This window comes from Cynocephalus volans, chromosome 11 (assembly GCF_027409185.1).
Source record: "Cynocephalus volans isolate mCynVol1 chromosome 11, mCynVol1.pri, whole genome shotgun sequence".
Taxonomy (NCBI): Eukaryota; Metazoa; Chordata; class Mammalia; order Dermoptera; family Cynocephalidae; genus Cynocephalus; species Cynocephalus volans.
The window spans coordinates 57,887,792-57,904,438 of record NC_084470.1 but is presented as its reverse complement, the minus strand read 5'-3'; the positions used below and the strand labels follow the sequence as shown (position 1 = coordinate 57,904,438).

The 16,647-nt window shown below is 40.4% G+C and overlaps 1 protein-coding gene across 2 annotated transcripts in view; it reads left to right on the top strand.

The window, feature by feature from the left end:
• The first annotated feature begins 283 nt into the window (after positions 1-283).
• Positions 284-16,647, top strand: part of SCAP (SREBF chaperone) — a 57,449-nt gene continuing 41,085 nt past the window's right edge. For both annotated transcript variants that reach the window (XM_063113941.1, XM_063113940.1), the window contains exon 1: positions 284-412. The gene's annotated coding sequence lies outside the window, so the exon portion shown is untranslated. The remainder of the gene's footprint in view (positions 413-16,647) is intronic.

The following is a 16,647-nucleotide window of genomic DNA, read 5'->3' as shown; positions in this document are numbered from 1 at the left end:
AATATTTTGCTATTATAAAACAGGGAACATGAACATCTGTGCATGTTCTTGGTGACTCTCCGGAACGTGCTGTAGACAGCTTTGGAGCGGTCCTAGTGGCCCTATCCCAGGGCCCCTCCGTGCGGCCCCTCGTACTTGCCTCGGGATTGTGCAGCGGGCGTCCGCCAGGGGGCGAGCGGGAGGCGCGAGCTGGGCTCGACTACGCATGCGCACGCCTCTGGGCGCACGTGCGGAGGGCGGCCGGGCGGGAGGGGAAAGGTAGGAGGTGAGAGGTGAAGGGGCGGGGAGCTGTGCGGGGACCGGCGGCTGGGGAGGGAGAGAGGGCCGGAGCCACGCTCCGGACCGCGGGCCGGGAGCGCGCACGCTGCTCTCCTTCTCCGTCCCCGCCGCCCGGGAGCTGCCACCGCCACAGGTACCGCCGCGCGCGTACCCACGGCTCCTGCTCGCGGGCCCCGGCTCGGGCCTCCAGTCGCGCGGACCCGGCAGTTCCGGGATGGGGACTGCCTGGGCCAGGGGCGAGCGGGCGTGGGCGCTGTCCAGCAGACGTGCGGGCCGGCCCGGGAGACCACAGCCCGGCGAGGGGACCGGGCCCGCGTCCCCACCCCACCCGCGTCCTCGCCCGAACCGAGCCCCGCACCCCCACCCCATTATTCGGGCCCTGGTGACCGCCGCCAGGAGAGGGGGCCGCGCCTTTGCGTCCCCCGGCCCAGTCGCCCCGGGCAGCTGTCGACTCTAGAACCTGCTTTGGGGCTGTCCTGGTTTTCCAGAGTCCGGGGAAGAGCACGCTCTCCACTCCTGCCTCTGTTGAGAGATCTGACTGAGCGGCAACACGTAGCTGCTTTGGGGGTTTTGTGTGGTATCTAGTTTTCTGTATCGCTTAAACCGAAACTTTGCACTAACGTTGCCTCTGATTACTTGTAGGTGGGTTTCTTTATTAAATACCTTAGTATTATTAAGATTGTAGTTTCATGGTAGCGTTAGTTGCAGGGAGTCTTGAATCCAGACTGTTTGAGTCACAGGAAGTTGTACAGGTGGAAATGCTGAAGTGAGTCCTTTTAGGGGCTCTGGCAGGAGTCTCCCCTACTTCGGGTCACTTCCAGCCCCAGCTTCTATCGTGACAATCAGAGCTGGGTGATTAAAGTCTTTCTGGGATTGTGTAATAATTCTTGTGAAGTGGACATAGAAGAGGTTTCTTTAATGATGTTAGTTTTGTGTGTGTTTGTGTTTCTTTTATTCGACCAAACGTTTTGTGGAGTTCAGAGTTCAGTTATGAAGTATCTTTATCGGTGTACTGCCATCTCAGGGTATTGTGCTAAAGGTTGAAGCTGTTATTAGGGAGTCAGGGTCAAGGGGGTCTAGTTAGTGCTGTATGCATTTTGGGTGTTCCTTCGTTATGCCTAATTGAAGACCTGTATCTTTTTAAATGTATGTTAATACAGTTTAGATATTAGGTGTTTTACATATTTGCAGCATTCCCTCTGGGCACACAGTATAAAAAACACAATATATAAAAGTGTAATTATATCTCCATGTTCATTCTTTTTGTCACAAGTTGAAATGGAGAGAATTAGTTTTCCTTTATTATGAAATAATCTGGTGTTTGAATGCTCTCTCTCTCTCTCTTTTTTTTTTTTCTTTGCTTTGTGGCAAAAACAGAATCTCTCCAGAGGTCTCCATCTACTTTATAATAACCACTCGTTTATGACTTGCCCACCCCCCCACGCCCCCCAACTAGATTAGTTTACTGCTGTGAGGTGGGTAAAAAGTTTATGCCTAGTTTATGATCAGAAAATGGAGGCATAAGGGCCGGCCTGTGGCTCACTTGGGAGAATGTGGTGCTAATAACACTAAGGCCATGGGTTCGGATTCCTATATACGGATAGCTGGTTAGCTCACTTGGGAGAGTGTGGTGCTGACAACACCAAGTCAAGGGTTAAGATCCCCTTACTGGTCATCTTTAAAAAAAAAAAAAAGAAAGAAAGAAAATAGAGGCATAAAGATTGTGATTGCCTGAGGTCACATAATAAGCAAGTAAACTGTCTAGTTAAGAAAGGAACCTTGCCTGTGGGCTTCAGTGTAAATGTATTTATTAGCATTTGCCAGTAGACCTCAGGGATGCATACTTTGTCAGTATCTAGCCATACACATGAATGTGTCCCAGGGACCCTGGAATGACATTTAGGTTCATGTGCTGTTTGCTTACTCTTACATTTAATTTGATTTAATTTGGCTAAAGAAACAAGGTCCCTGTGACTTCTTTTGCCACCTAAGTAATAATTCTGGGTAATATGAGGAGTCTTAAAAAAATTCTTGGAAAGATTTGTATTACCTTTTAATTCTATTTTTCCATGAACTTTTTGAAGCACCTTTGTATTTATTGAGCAATTGTGCTGTCTAGGTGCTGTGCTAGGTGCTGTTATGTTAGCTTATCTCATTTAATCCTCATAATAACCAGATGAGATGACATTGTTATCATTCCCTTTACAGTTCTAGAGAAATTATCTGACTGGCCCTGGGTCATCTAGAGAGTTAGAGGCAGAGCCTGTGTGCAACTAGGTTTTTCTGCCAACAGAGTCCATGATTTTATGTTGTTTGTGTTCCTGCTGGCTTCCTAATCTTCTCTGTTGCTGAAATGGCAGGTGAGAGGTAGTGGAAGAAGGTGTTATGGGTGGAGGGAGGAAGCTAGTGTTGCAGACTTGAGTCAGAAATGGTGGAACTCAGTAAGGTGGAGAGAAGCAGTTTGGATGCTGCATTTGACAGCTTCTCCTTGAGTGGGCGGGGGCACTGCCCGAGAATGCTTGCAGGGTTCCTGGGTCGTATGTAAGCTTTGCAGTAGAATTCAAAGAGGGTGTGTGTGCAAGCATCAGGGGTGCACGTGGGTCTCAAGAAAAACGTATTAAAACCGATCTTCATGTTTATTTCTGCCTTATTTCATTTTTATTTTTTATTTATTTATTTTTAAAAAGATGACCGGTAAGGGGATCTCAACCCTTGGCTTGGTGTTGTCAGCACCACGCTCAGCCAGTGAGACAGCCGGCCATCCCTACATAGGATCCGAACCCGTGGCCTTGGTGTTATTAGCACCGCACTCTCCTGAGTGAGCCACGGGCGGGCTCTTTATTTAATTTTTATTGTGGGGTTTTGTTGTTTGGGTTTTTTTTGGCAGCAGGCGGGTATGGGGATCCAAACCCATGACCTTGGTGTTGTAAGGCTGTGTTCTGACCACCTGAGCTAACCAGCCACTCTTATTATGTATTTCATAATGTACACTGTATTATCACAGTAGTGCATGCATATAATTTATATTAAGTATACATATATTGGGGCTGTGTGCTCAGATTTTTGTTGTTGGGGCTTTATGATCAAAACAATTGGAAAACACTGGTTTGATATTTATCTTTTTTGGAAAGTATAAAATGTTTGTGGCATGCTAACCATTTGTTTCTGAGTTGGAAGTCTAGTGAAGTTCAGTGTAATTCTACATAATCAGAGAGATGATATTTTATGTTAATAACCAATTACAAATTATTTTTAAAATTGTGGTCACAAATGTGAAAGAGGATCTGGTATTTCAACTGTCTTTTTGTCTCAAATATGGCAACCAATCTTAAATTTGAAGCTATGGTGACTGATATGGCCCCTTAGATAAGACTAGAAGTTAGAATTTTGTTAAACCTGTTCTATTTTAAACATGTTAATTTTAGTCAGAGGCCATAGGGTCTAAAATAAGCAGTTCACACAAAGATAGCAGTTTAATAGTTGTATTTGTGCCATTCCCCAACTTTAGAGTATTTTCAAATTGTCTAAATATTGAAATTCCGAGTACGTTGATTCCTTTATCATTTCTGCAAACTTATTCAGTTTTCTTCAAGTCATTCCACTGCAGTGGTTGATACATTATCTCAAATGAACAGTTCCAGAATTCTTCTTAATTTTAAAAATATATTTATCATCTTCCAGCTTATCATTTCACAGTCAAATAGATTAATTTTTATTCAGGAGATTGAATTAACAGAGGGTTTTGAGAATTTTATATATATGTATGTGTAATATATATTTATATATAATTTTATATATGTGTGTGTGTATATGTATGTATACAGTTTTCCATCCGCAGTATTCGTTGGGGATTGGTTCCAGGACCTCCCTCGAATACCAAAATTTGCGGATGCTCAAGTATTTTATTTAAAATGGAGTAGGGTCTGCATATAACCTATGCACATCCTCTCATATTCTTTAAATCAGCTGTAGATTACTTATAACACCTAATACAATGCCTATATATCACATCATTTGTGTGGATTCAATGTAGTACTTGGTGCACAGGAAATTCAAGTTTTGCTTGTTGGAACTTAGTGGAATTTTTTCCCCCCCAATATTTTCAGTCTTTGGTTGGTTGAATCTATGGGTGCAGAACTCAACAGTATTTTCCTAACTAGACAAGCTATTTTTACCTAGAGGAGATATCATTATTCCATCCCAATAGTTCTCTAACTTTAGCATGAATCAAAATCAACTGGTTGGCTTGTTTTAACTGCACTCTGAGATTCACTGATTCTGTAGGTCAGAAGTACATTTGGGAATGTACATTTAAATTTCAAACAAATTCACAAGAGATGCTGCCACTGCCACCACTGTCCTTGGGGATCACACTTTGAGAGCTCCATACAAATGCCCCTAAACCAGAGCACAGTGCCAGTGCTTACAATGTGTTTCCTGCTGAATCCCATCAATATCGGTTTTATAGTACAGTTTTTTGAAATTTTTTGGCAGCTGGCCAGTACAGGGATTGAGCCCTGGACCTTGAGTTTTATAGTATAGTTTTGCCAAGTACATAATTGGCTCTTGTTATTAGCCAATTTTCTTCTTTTAAATGATGTCATAATTAAGATCACATTTTCAATTATTGTGCTATTTCCATTTTTTCCTGCAATTCCATATTTCTAAGTTTCTTGAAAGATTAGAGTTTGTTTTTTATTTTTATTTTTATTTTTATTTTTATTTATTTTTTTTTTTTAGAGTTTGTTTTTTAATACAAATCATCCATGTTGGAAAAAAATTAATAGGCAAGCACAAAAAACCTGAAGCTTAAGTAGTCTGTAACCCCATTGGTAACCACTCGCAAGCTTCTTAGGCTTCTCAGGCTTCTTTCTTGCTCATTCTCTGTGTAATGAGATCATACTTTCTGTTTGGTTTTGGTGGCTGGCTTTTCTTGACCTTGGTGTTATCAGCACTGAGCTATATCCAACTGAGCTAAGTGGCCAGCCCTTTTTTGATGTTTTTATTAGCGATTATACTGTTTTGTATTTGTTTTCCACATTATATTGTGAACGTCAGGCAGAGTGCGGTGCTGATAACACCAAGGCCACGGGTTCGGATCCTATATAGGGATGGCCGGTTAGCTCACTGGCTGAGCGTGGTGCTGACAACACCAAGCCAAGGGTTGAGATCCCCTTACCGGTCATCTTTTAAAAAAATATATATATATATTGTGAACGTCTTTTTATGTGAAAAACTATTTGACAACATTTTTTTAAACATAAAATCTCATATTTATGTTTTCCAGTAATTTTCTCCTTTGAGCAGCCTTGTGCAATCCAATTTGCTGCATTTGGCTGTGGGCTGGGTTGTACATTTCAGAAGACTGAACTATCACTAAGAAGGTCTCCAGTCACTGTCAGTAGCTACCTACTCTCATGATCTGTCCCAAGGTAGCCTACCCAACCCTTCCTCCCTCTAACAGGTTATGTTCCTGCTGCCTCATGTCCATTTTGTAATTAGGTCCTTTCTTTCAGGACTGAGCCCTGGTTGGGTTTGAAAATGATTTGCATTTGTCGCCCCCAGCTACAGTGACTGTTAGAAACATTAAGACCCTCCTTTAGCAGACATCAGAGAATGTTGCATCCCATATTCTTGTCATGGAGGATAATCTTGAATTCTTCACCTCCTGAAAGCTATCCCAAGCTCAACTGTGAGAAAGAACATCCATGGCACTGTGCTTGAAGGTGGTTCAATGCACCTATTTCATATCTGCAATGTTTGTCTTTGGATGAGACTAGATCATGAGGAAGCAATGTAATTCTGGCCCCTCTTCCAGTGTTTTGTGTTTGGTTTTTTGTTTGTTTGTTTGACACCTGTCAGGTACAGTGATCCAAACCCTTGACCTTGGTGTTATCAGCCCAAGTGAGCTAAACATTAAGCCCTCTTTTAGTTGTTTTTACTTAACTCACTTTGTTTGGCCCTGTTAGCTTGTATTGTGGTCTTTATGAGAAGTTCCCAAGGAAACTTCTGAGGCCAGTGAGAAATGTCCTTCAGGTTGAGTGTCTCTTCTGAGCCACTGGTTTGATTTTGTCTAAAGAATTGTGAACTGTGTCCATGATGTTTCTCTGTCTGTCTTGGCCACTAGGGAGCTCAGAATTGGGTTTGTATCCAGAGTCCTTTGGCTTACACTTTCTGTATTAACCTTACTTCTGGGTTATAACATTGTTCTTAATGGCCAGGTATTTTGCTCTTTGTCTCAGATTTTACTATAAAATATACAGCACATTTCTCCCTATTCTAAACATTACTATGATTATAGTCTTGTAGCCAAATCTTTGTTCCTATCCTTAGTTACTTTTGTTTTTTATACTGTTGAATCCCTTTGAGTCCAGCCTTTCCGTGCCCCTGTCTATGTATTCATTCTTACTAAATTTCTTAAGGGGATAAATTCTTTAAAAGCTTGGCACATTTCAAAGGACTTCTCTGTTTATTAATATTTAGTGTAGTAAAGTTCAGATATACACAAAAGTAGAGCACAATAATTCTTTGTGTACCTAACATCCAGTCATATCTGTCACTTACTCATTAACTCAGGGATACTCTTGTTTCACCAAGATCCTTCATTCCTCTCCTCATTATTATAATTTTCTTTTTAAATTATTTAGTGATATTTTTTATTTATTTTTTTTTTTTATTTTTTATTTTTTTTGTCGTTTTTTCGTGACCGGCACTCAGCCAGTGAGTGCACTGGTCAGTCCTATATAGGATCCGAACCCGCGGCGGGAGCGTTGCCACGCTCCCAGCGCAGCACTCTACCAAGTGCGCCACGGGCTCGGCCCAGTGATATTTTTTAAATTGTGGAAAATATACGCAACATAAAATTTACCATTTTAACCTTTTTAAATTGTACTATTCAGTGGCATTAAATATATTCACAATATTGTGTAATCATTATCACTGACCATTTCCAGAACTTCTTTGTCATTCCAAACAGAAACCCATTAAATAATTCCTCACATTTACCCCTTACCCCAGCCCCTGGCGACCTTTGTTCTACTTTCTGTCTCAATGAATTTGCCTATACTAAGTACCTCATGTAAGTGGAATCATACTATATTTGTCCTTTTGTGTCTGGCTTTTTTCACTTACCATAATGTTTTCAAAGTTCATGTTGCGGCATGTATCAGAATTACATTGCTTTTTCAGGCTGAATTATATTTTATTGTATGTATATCCATGTTTTGTTTATCTTTTCATCTGTCAGTGAGCATTGGGTTGTTTCCACCTTTTGGCCATTGTGAATAATGCTGTTATGAACATGGGTATACAGATATCTGAATCCCTGTTTTCAATTCTTTGGATATATACCTAGGAAAGGAATTGCTGGGACATGTGGGTAATTCTATGTTTAACTTTTTGAGAAATCACAAAACTGTTTTCCTCAGTGGCTGCACCATTTTACATTCTCACCAGTAATGCATGAGAATACAAATTTCTCCAGGTTCTCCCCAACACTTGTTCTCGCCAACATTTATTTTCTGGGTTTTTTTTTTTTTTTTAGTTTTGTTTTGTTTTTTAATACAAGCCATTCTAGTGGGTGCGAAGTGGTATGTCATTGTGGTTTTGATTTCCATTTTCACAATGATTAGTGATGTTGAGCATCGTTTCATGTGCTTTTTGGCCATTCATATATCTTCTTTAGAGAAATGTCTATTCATGTCCTTTGCCCATTTTTGAATCGGGTTGTTTGTTATTGTTGAGTTGTAGGAGTTCTTTATATATTCTCAATATTAATCTCTTATCAGATATATGATTGGCAAATACATTCTCCCATTTTGTTGGTCATCTTTTCACTGTCTTGATAGTGTCCTTTGTACAATTTACCTATTTTTTTCTTTTGTTGTCTATGCTGTTGGTGTCACATCCAAGAAAACCTTGCCAAATCCAATGTAATGAAGATTTTCTCTTATATTTTCTTCTAAAGGCTTTACAGTTTTAGCTCTGCTTTGTTCATTTCTTCGATCTATTTTGGGTTAATTTTTGTATATGATATAGGGTAAGAGTTCAACTTCACTTTTTTGCATGTGACTATTCAGTTTTCCCAGTACTATTTGTTGAAGACACTGTCTTTTCCTCATTGAATGGTCTTGGCATCCTTGTCAAAAATTTGTTGATCATGGGCCGAGCCCGTGGCGCACTTGGTAGAGTGCTGCGCTGGGAGCGCGGCGACGCTCCCGCCGCGGGTTCAGATCCTATATAGGAATGACCGGTGCACTCACTGGCTGAGTGCCGGTCATGAAAAAATGACAAAAAAAAAAAAAAAAAAATTTGTTGATCATATTTGTGAGGGTTTATTTCTGGATTGATTCTCTATTCTATTCTGTTGGCCTATATATATGCCCTTATGCCAGTACCACACTATTTTGATTACTGTAACTTTGTGGTAAGTTTTGAAATCAGGAAATGTTTGTCCCCCAACTTAGTTATTCTTTTTCAAAATTGTTTTGGCTATTCCATATGAATTTTAGGGCTGTTCCATATGAATTTATGAGATTTCATATTAATTTTAAGATGGGCTTTTCTATTTCTGCAAAAAATACTGTTGGGATTTTGATAGGGATTGCATTAAACCTGTAGATTGCTTTGGATAGTGTTATAATCTCACTTGATAATGTATAGAAATGCAACCAATTTTTGCATGTTTTTTCTTATTTATATATATTTTTTTCTGTTTTGTTGTTGTTTGTTTTGTTTTGTTTTTTTGGCAGCTGGCTGGTACATGGATCCAAACCCTTGCCCTTGGTGTTTGTTATTTATTAATTATCATCATCATTATTATTATTATCATTATTATTATTATTTGCTGAATTCATTTATTAGGCTTAACTGTTTGTGTGTGTGTGCATGTGTAATCTTTAGGGTTTTCTACATAGAAAACCATGTCATCTGGGAACAGAGACAATTTTACTTCTTCCTTTCCAATTTGGATGCCTGAGGGGATGAGGAAGGAGAGAAGATACTTGCCTAATTGCTCTGGCTAGAACTTCTAATACTGTGTTAAATAAAAGTGGCAAAAGTGGGCATCCTTGTCTTTTTTCTGATCTTAGGGTAAAAGTTTCAGTTTTTTACCATTGAGTGTGATGTTAGCTGTGAGTTTTTCATATATAGCCTTTATTATGTTGAGGAAGTTTCCTTCTATTCCTAGTTTATTGAGTGTGTTTATCAAGAAGAGTGTTGAATTTTGTCGAAAGCTTTTTATGCATCAATTGAGGTGATCATTGTAGGGTTTTTTTCCCCATTCTATTAATGTGGTATATTACATTAATTGATTTTTTTTGTTGAACCGTCCTTGCATTCCAGGAATAAATCCCACTTGGTCATCTGAGATGCATTTTTAAAATATCTACTTGTTTTTAAATGCACAGTCAGTCAACAAGTTATTTATTGAGTTCTTCCTATGTGCCAGACACTGTTCAAAGTGCTGTGGATTTAGCCATGAATAAGCTTATGTCCCCAGGGAGTGGACTGACACAGAAAAAATAAAGAAAATTTCAGTGAAAACTCCTGTGGAAAACATAAAGTTGCTTAAAACACTTAGGACAGGGCTCAGTACACCATAAGCCCTGCTTAAGTGTTTGCTATTATTATAATTGTAGTAGAGATGAACTGGATAGTGGCGGAGGGAAGGGCTTTCGCTTGGGTTGGGACAGGTCTTTCTGAGACCTGAGAGGTGAGATGGCGGCAGTCCTGTAAAGATGTGGGGGAAAGCTTTCTCATGGGTCCACAGTGGTTGGAAGGTTTGTGAGCCCTGTGCACCACCCTTTGCCTTCAAGAGTGTGGAAGGAGCCTTGGGACCTGGTACAGGCACAGCAGTGAGCAGGATGGAAGTCATGGGGACAAGAGGCCCTTGGTGGTAGGTAGGCATGAAGGGGCTGCAGGGTTGGAAGGCCTCTTGGGAGAGCTGTTGGAAGGAGCCAGTGAAGTCTGCAGCTGGTGTGCTGGGGAGAGCTCTGTGAGCTCCCAGACGCTGTCCCCAAGGAAAAGGGCCCCAGGTGAGCCTCATCTCTTGGCTCTCTTCTATGCCACTCTTCCCCTTACAAACAGCTCTTTGCACTCTTTTTGTTTGGAATGAAACCATCTTCCGTGTGACGTATATATTAAGAGCTCCTGAAGTAGTAAAAAGAAGAGACTTGTCATACCTTCCGTTTTGGGGATTAGATTATATAAACTATGAAGAGCCTTGGTGCCCTCTGGCAGAGTACACTTTTGGCAGGAAATGAGGCAAGGGGCTTTCAACCTGTGTGGCCTGCTGTGTTCATGAGTGGCTGGTAGCAAGAGGCTGGTTCTGGCCATGTTCCTGCCAGCACCTGCTGGGGCCGAGGCTGAGGGCACCCTCTTCCTGGGCCAAGGCTCTTATCCTGTGAAATGACAGGGCTGCCCCCATGGGTTCCTGGGTTGCTAGTTTTAAAACTGATTCTTTGCCCACGTTCTTAGCAATGTTCAATCCCGTTGTTCGTCATTCCTGACCAAGTCAAGAGGATTAAGAATATAGGTAATTGGTATTGTGGAAAAAAACCTTTAATGTATTTGTTGATGTTTGATTATGAAGAGGATTGGCATCGTGTATGTGGTTATTTGTGACGATCATCACAACCAGTTAATGTAATTTGGGCTTCCTTCAATTTCAATTTTGCTGTGCCATCCAAACAATTATTCTAAAATGTGGCAATAATCACCCTATTGATTATGTGTGTTTTGAGGCTTCAAATTCTCTGAAATCAACTTTCATTCATTAACTGAAATTCCTTTCTTTTTTCAGTACTGTTAACTTGGTCTGCTAAAAATTCTTCCAGCTTACTTGGCTTATTTTTATGCTTAGAGGAGCAGAATTTCCTGCCCTGAGCATTGGTCCACTTTGCAAAACAACTTTCAGAAAAACTGTTTTTCTCCTGAAGAGATGAATTGTTTGCACCACTGGATTAGTTTAGCACAGTTAACAGACTTGCAGTGACTTTCTGCTCAGCACCAAATGAAGTGCTGGGTGTTCCAGGGAACACACAGTGATTCAGCTATGACCTCCCAAGAGGGACAGCAGTTAATCAGGGGAGGTGGAGAGAGTCAGAATGAATACAGAGCAGAGTGGAATAAACAGTTACAAAAGCTTGGAGAAGAGGGCTGCTGCTTCCACAGGAAAGCTTCATTCATTATTTTTTAATTTTAACTTTTCAGTGCAGGAATACATTTGCATGACACAAATTTAAAAGGTGCAACAGAGTATACATGGGAAACTTTGCTTTGCACCCTGCCCCTGGCTACCAGATCCTATCCCCTGAGGCAGCCAGTGTTACCAGTTCTCATATGTCTGTTCAGGGATGTTTTGTGCATATAAAGCCAAATGCACAGAAAGCTCTTTTCTTTTACATGAAAGTAACGCACTATATTCCCTTGCTTTTTTTTTTTTTCTCCATTGCCAGGATGTACTTTTATTTATTTGGCCAGAGCTCTACTGATCGAATTGTAGGGAGTTTTAGATTTTGCTAGTGCGGACAATGCTGGCATGAGTAACCTTCTGTACGCATCAGTTCTTGCATGACTAAGTGCATCTATCTAGTCACTTACCAGAGGCAGGAGTTCTGGGCTGGTGAATATGTGCTTTTGTAATTTTGATATTGCCAGATAAATGTCCATAGCACTTTTATCCTCCTAAGCAGTGTGTGCCATTGCCTCTTTATCCACACCCTGGTACCACACTGTTTGATCTGTGCCAATTTGACAGGTGAAAAAAATAGTTTCTTTTTTTTTTTTTTTTTTTGTTGTTTTCGTGACGGGCACTCAGCCAGTGAGTGCACCGCTCATTCCTATATAGGATCCAAACCCGCGGCGGGAGCATCGCTGCGCTCCCAGCGCCGCACTCTACCGAGTGTGCCACGGGCTCGGCCCATGAAAAAAAATAGTTTCTTTGTAGATTTCATAATCCCTCCTCCCGAACTTTTTATTTTATTATTATTTTTTATTTTATTTATTTATTTATTTATTTTTTATTTATTTATTTTTTTTTTATAAGATGACCGGTAAGGGGATCTTAACCCTTGACTTGGTGTTGGCAGCACCACGCTCAGCCAGTGAGCGAACCGGCCATCCGTATATGGGATCCGAACCCGGGGCCTTGGTGTTATCAGCACCGCACTCTCCCGAGTGAGCCACGGGCCGGCCCCCTCCCGAACTTTTTAGTTCAACCCATGGAAAAGTTGAAAGAGTAGTAGAATGAAGACTCATTATGTCAGGGGTAGTTTTAATTTATATCTCTTTAGTTGCAATAAGGTTGAAGGACCATTTACGTTTTCTTTTCTGTGAAAAAGTTGTTCTTATCCTTTGCTCATTTTTCTATTGGGCTTCCATATTTTTTTAATGATTTTGTAAAAATTGTTTATATATGAGTGAACTTAGTGCCTTGTCAGTGATATGAATTGCAGTTATGTTTTTCCAACTTGTTATTTATTATTTTGTTTAGGATGGTTTTGTCATGAAAAGGTTTTGGTTTATAGTTGGTTATATTTATTGGCTTTTACTTTTAAGGCTTCTGGGTTCTGTGTCATACAAAGAAAAGTCTTCCCCAGGAGAAGATTGTAAAAAATTATCCTGTGATTTTTCTTAAAGTACTTTTAATATTTCATTTTTTACCTTTAAATCTTTTATCCATTTGGAATTTATTTTGGTGTGAAGTGTGGATACAACTTAATTTTTTTCCAGATGACCACCATTTGTTACAACACCTTTTACTGAACAATTCACCCCACTTGTTTAAATACCCCCTTTATAATTTACTATATTATATATTTTGCCACATATCATGTACATTTGGTTCTATTTTTGGACTTTCTATTCTGTTACATTAATCTTTGTATTTATATGTTAATACCACACCATTTTAATTACTAGCTTTATAACATGTTTTGACATTTGATAAAATTAGTTCCCATTCATCATCTTTATTTTTCAGTCAGAACTTTCCTGATTTGGGGTTTTTTTGTTTTGTTTTTGTTTTTGTTTTTTTACAGCTGGGGATCTGAACCGTTGACCTTGGTGTTTTAACACTGCTGTAACAGATATTTTTGTTTTTCTATATGACCTTTAAAATGAGTTGGTCAGTTTATTTGGTTTGCTTTTGGCAGCTGGCCAATAAGGGGATCCTTGACTTTGGTGTTACAACACCAAGCTCTCAACCAACTGAGTTAACCAGCCAGCCCTAAGTTTGTCTATTTTTTTTAAGTCCTTTTTTTTATTGGAACTGTTACATTTTTAGATTAATGTAGAAAGAGTGACATTTTGATGATATTGAGTCTTCTTCACTAAGAACATGGTGTGCCTTGCTCTTTGTTCAAGTTTTCTTTTGAGAGTTTGAGAGATTTCTTAGCATTTCTTGTAATCCTCAGGTTTTTTGCTTTTAGTGTTGTTGAATTACTACATCTTCTACCTGCTTGTTGATATCGTATATGAAGGCATTGATTTCTGTGTATTAATTTTCACTACCTTACGTGATTCTTTTATCAACTATAAAAGGTTTTTAGTTGAGTCTCTTGGATTTTCTAAATATATAATAATATCTGCAAATAATGATAATTTTACCTTTTCCTTTCAGTTATATACCCATGTTTTCTTTTTCTTGCCTAATTGTGAGAGCTGGTATCTCCACAATAGTAGTAAATAATGGTGGTGAAGTACACAGCATTGTTTGGCCGCTGACATCAGTGGGAATTCTTTAGTGTCTTCCCGTTGGGCTTGATTTTAGCTTTGGGGTTGAGAAGGATGTAAGTATGTAGTTGAATTTTATATCTTACTATGTGTATGTATGTATGTAAATCAACATATAAATATGACCAAGCATCTGTCTATTCTTATTTTAAAAGGATGAAGGTTGAATTTTATCAGATGTCTTCATCGGCAGAGACAATCTCTGAGATGATCTCAGAGACCATATTAATATGTTGAACATAACACTATTTTAACTTAAGTATTGTTGAACTATTTCTATGTGTTTTTGGCACAAAATGGGTGGGATGATGTTTAGAGAAAGCTTTTAGAGGAATTAGCACTTTATCTAGTGCCTGAAGGCTGGATAGAGAGATTAGGGTTGGAAGGTGGGAAAAAGGATTCAGTAAAGAGAGATCCTTGACTGCGCAGGTGTGGAGACATGGGAGTACAGGTTGTTTAGAGGAGGAATGTGAGTGACTGAGTAGGACCGTAGTATTCACTGGGGATCTCCTAGTTGGGTAAAATGGGGCAGATTACTCCCACCTCTGGGCCTCGGATTTCTCATCTGTGGAATGGAGATAATAGAATTCCTTTTTTTTTTTCTTGACTTAAGGAGATAATGTAGGCAAAAGTCTTAGCCTGGAGCCTGGTACATGGTATATAAATTCTGGTTGTTGTTGTTTGTTAAAAGAGGAAAACTGGAGAGAGGTTTCAGTACATTTTGAGAATCTTGTATAACAAGCAAAGAAGTATGGCCTCAAATGTGCAGACACTAGAGAGCCATTCAAGGCTTTTGTGCAAAGGGTGACATAAGCAGGTCTTTATTTTAGGAAGCGGTTTCTACTGGTGTTGTTGGAAGGTGAACCAGAGGTGGAGCACAAATGTGGGTAGCAAAATCAGGTAAGAGACTATTAAAAATGTCCAGGCTGGAGGTTGTGGAGATCCACCTACCCTGCTTGCCACTAGTCCAGTTTAGACATACGCTGAAGATGTGGGCACCATAGACTTGACTTAATTCGGCAACTGTTGGATTCTAGGATTTGGTAAGGAAGTGGTTCTCAAATTTGAGCATATTAGAATCAACTGGAGGGTATTTTAAACACAGATAGCACTTGGCCTCAGCCTCCAACTTTCTTATTCACCAGGTCTGGGATAGGCCCAAGAATTTGCATTTCTAACAGGTTCCTAGGTGCTGCTGTTGTTGCTGGTCTGAGCACCATGCTGTGAGAACCACCTTGGTAGAGGGAAGGATGAAAGAAGAATCAAGGTGAAGGGGATTTTAGATTGGGACATTAGTGAAGAACATTGTGAAGGGCAGATGAAGTACTCCTTGTTTAGGATTTCATTCAGAGGGAGGGAATTATTATATCTTTCCTTCCTCCGGAATGCCTGAGGTGCTTTGTATCACCCTTGGAAGTTGAGGGGAAGATGTGTGGTGAGCACTGTCCTGATAATCAATATCTGATACTAGTGGGTTGGTTTGCTCATTACTTGTTCAACCAGTTTTTAAGTGCTTCCAACATGCCAAGTACTGTTCTAGGCCCTGATGTATAGTCATGAACAGACAGGGAATTTGTTTATAGTCTTGACAGGGGACAGACAATAAACGAGGGAACAAACCATTCATATAATTACAGAGTTTTAAATGCACTGACAGAGAAGAAATAGGTTCCGTGAGGAACAATAAAGGAAACTACTGGAGAATGTATGGTCAGGGGAGGTCTTTTTGTAGAAGTGGCATTTCAGCTGAGACTGAAGGATGAAAAGAAACCAGCCTATAAAGAGAAGAGGGAATAGAGAAGGGATCAATATGTGCCAGGGCCTTGAGGTGGGAATGAAGTTGGCACACACAAGGCATTGGAAGAGAGCAGGGGAACAGGGAGAGGCAATACAAAGTGAAGTGGTATTGGGACTGGGGTGGGTTGTGCAGAGTCCTTGGTACCAGGGACAGGCATCTGGACTTTGTTCTATGTGCAGAAGGGATCTGGCTAAGGGCATTGGTAGAGATTCTGTATCTACTCTGACCCCTGAGACAAGGTGTGTTGGAAGGGGGCAAGAAGGGATCTGTGAGGCTTGTAAGGTGGCAGGGCAGTGGCAAAGGGGGCAGGGAAGACACAGCTGGAGAGTTGGTGGCACTTGGTGAGGGGGAGAGAAGAGTCGAGAGTGACTACCAGGTCTCTGTTTTGGTGGTTCTGCGGGTGGGAAGACAGGATGAGACTGGAGGGTGTGCTCACAGAGTCTGTAAGTGGGGTAGAGACTGAAATTCAGGTGACAGCTCCAGGTTGTAAATCCCGTTTGCTGCTAATACAGTTTTTCTAAAGGGAATTAGCTCATCGGACATTGTAAATTGACGAATGGTTTTAGTAACATGGAATACCACCTATTTTAAATACCACCTATTTGGGTACCGAGGCCTCTCTGAGCTCCATACCCGTATACCTCACATGGAAATCATGTTGCTTCATAAATATTATTATCGTAGCACGCTAAAGTTTTGAAGTGATCAGTGGCAAGCTTTCTCATAATTAAAGAAAACTGTAGCTGTATATAAAGATTTTTAAGGGGGAAAAAAAGCTGGGAATTGTATGGAGTAGCTTCCTTTAGTGCAAGGAGTGGTGGGTGTGGTGACACTGT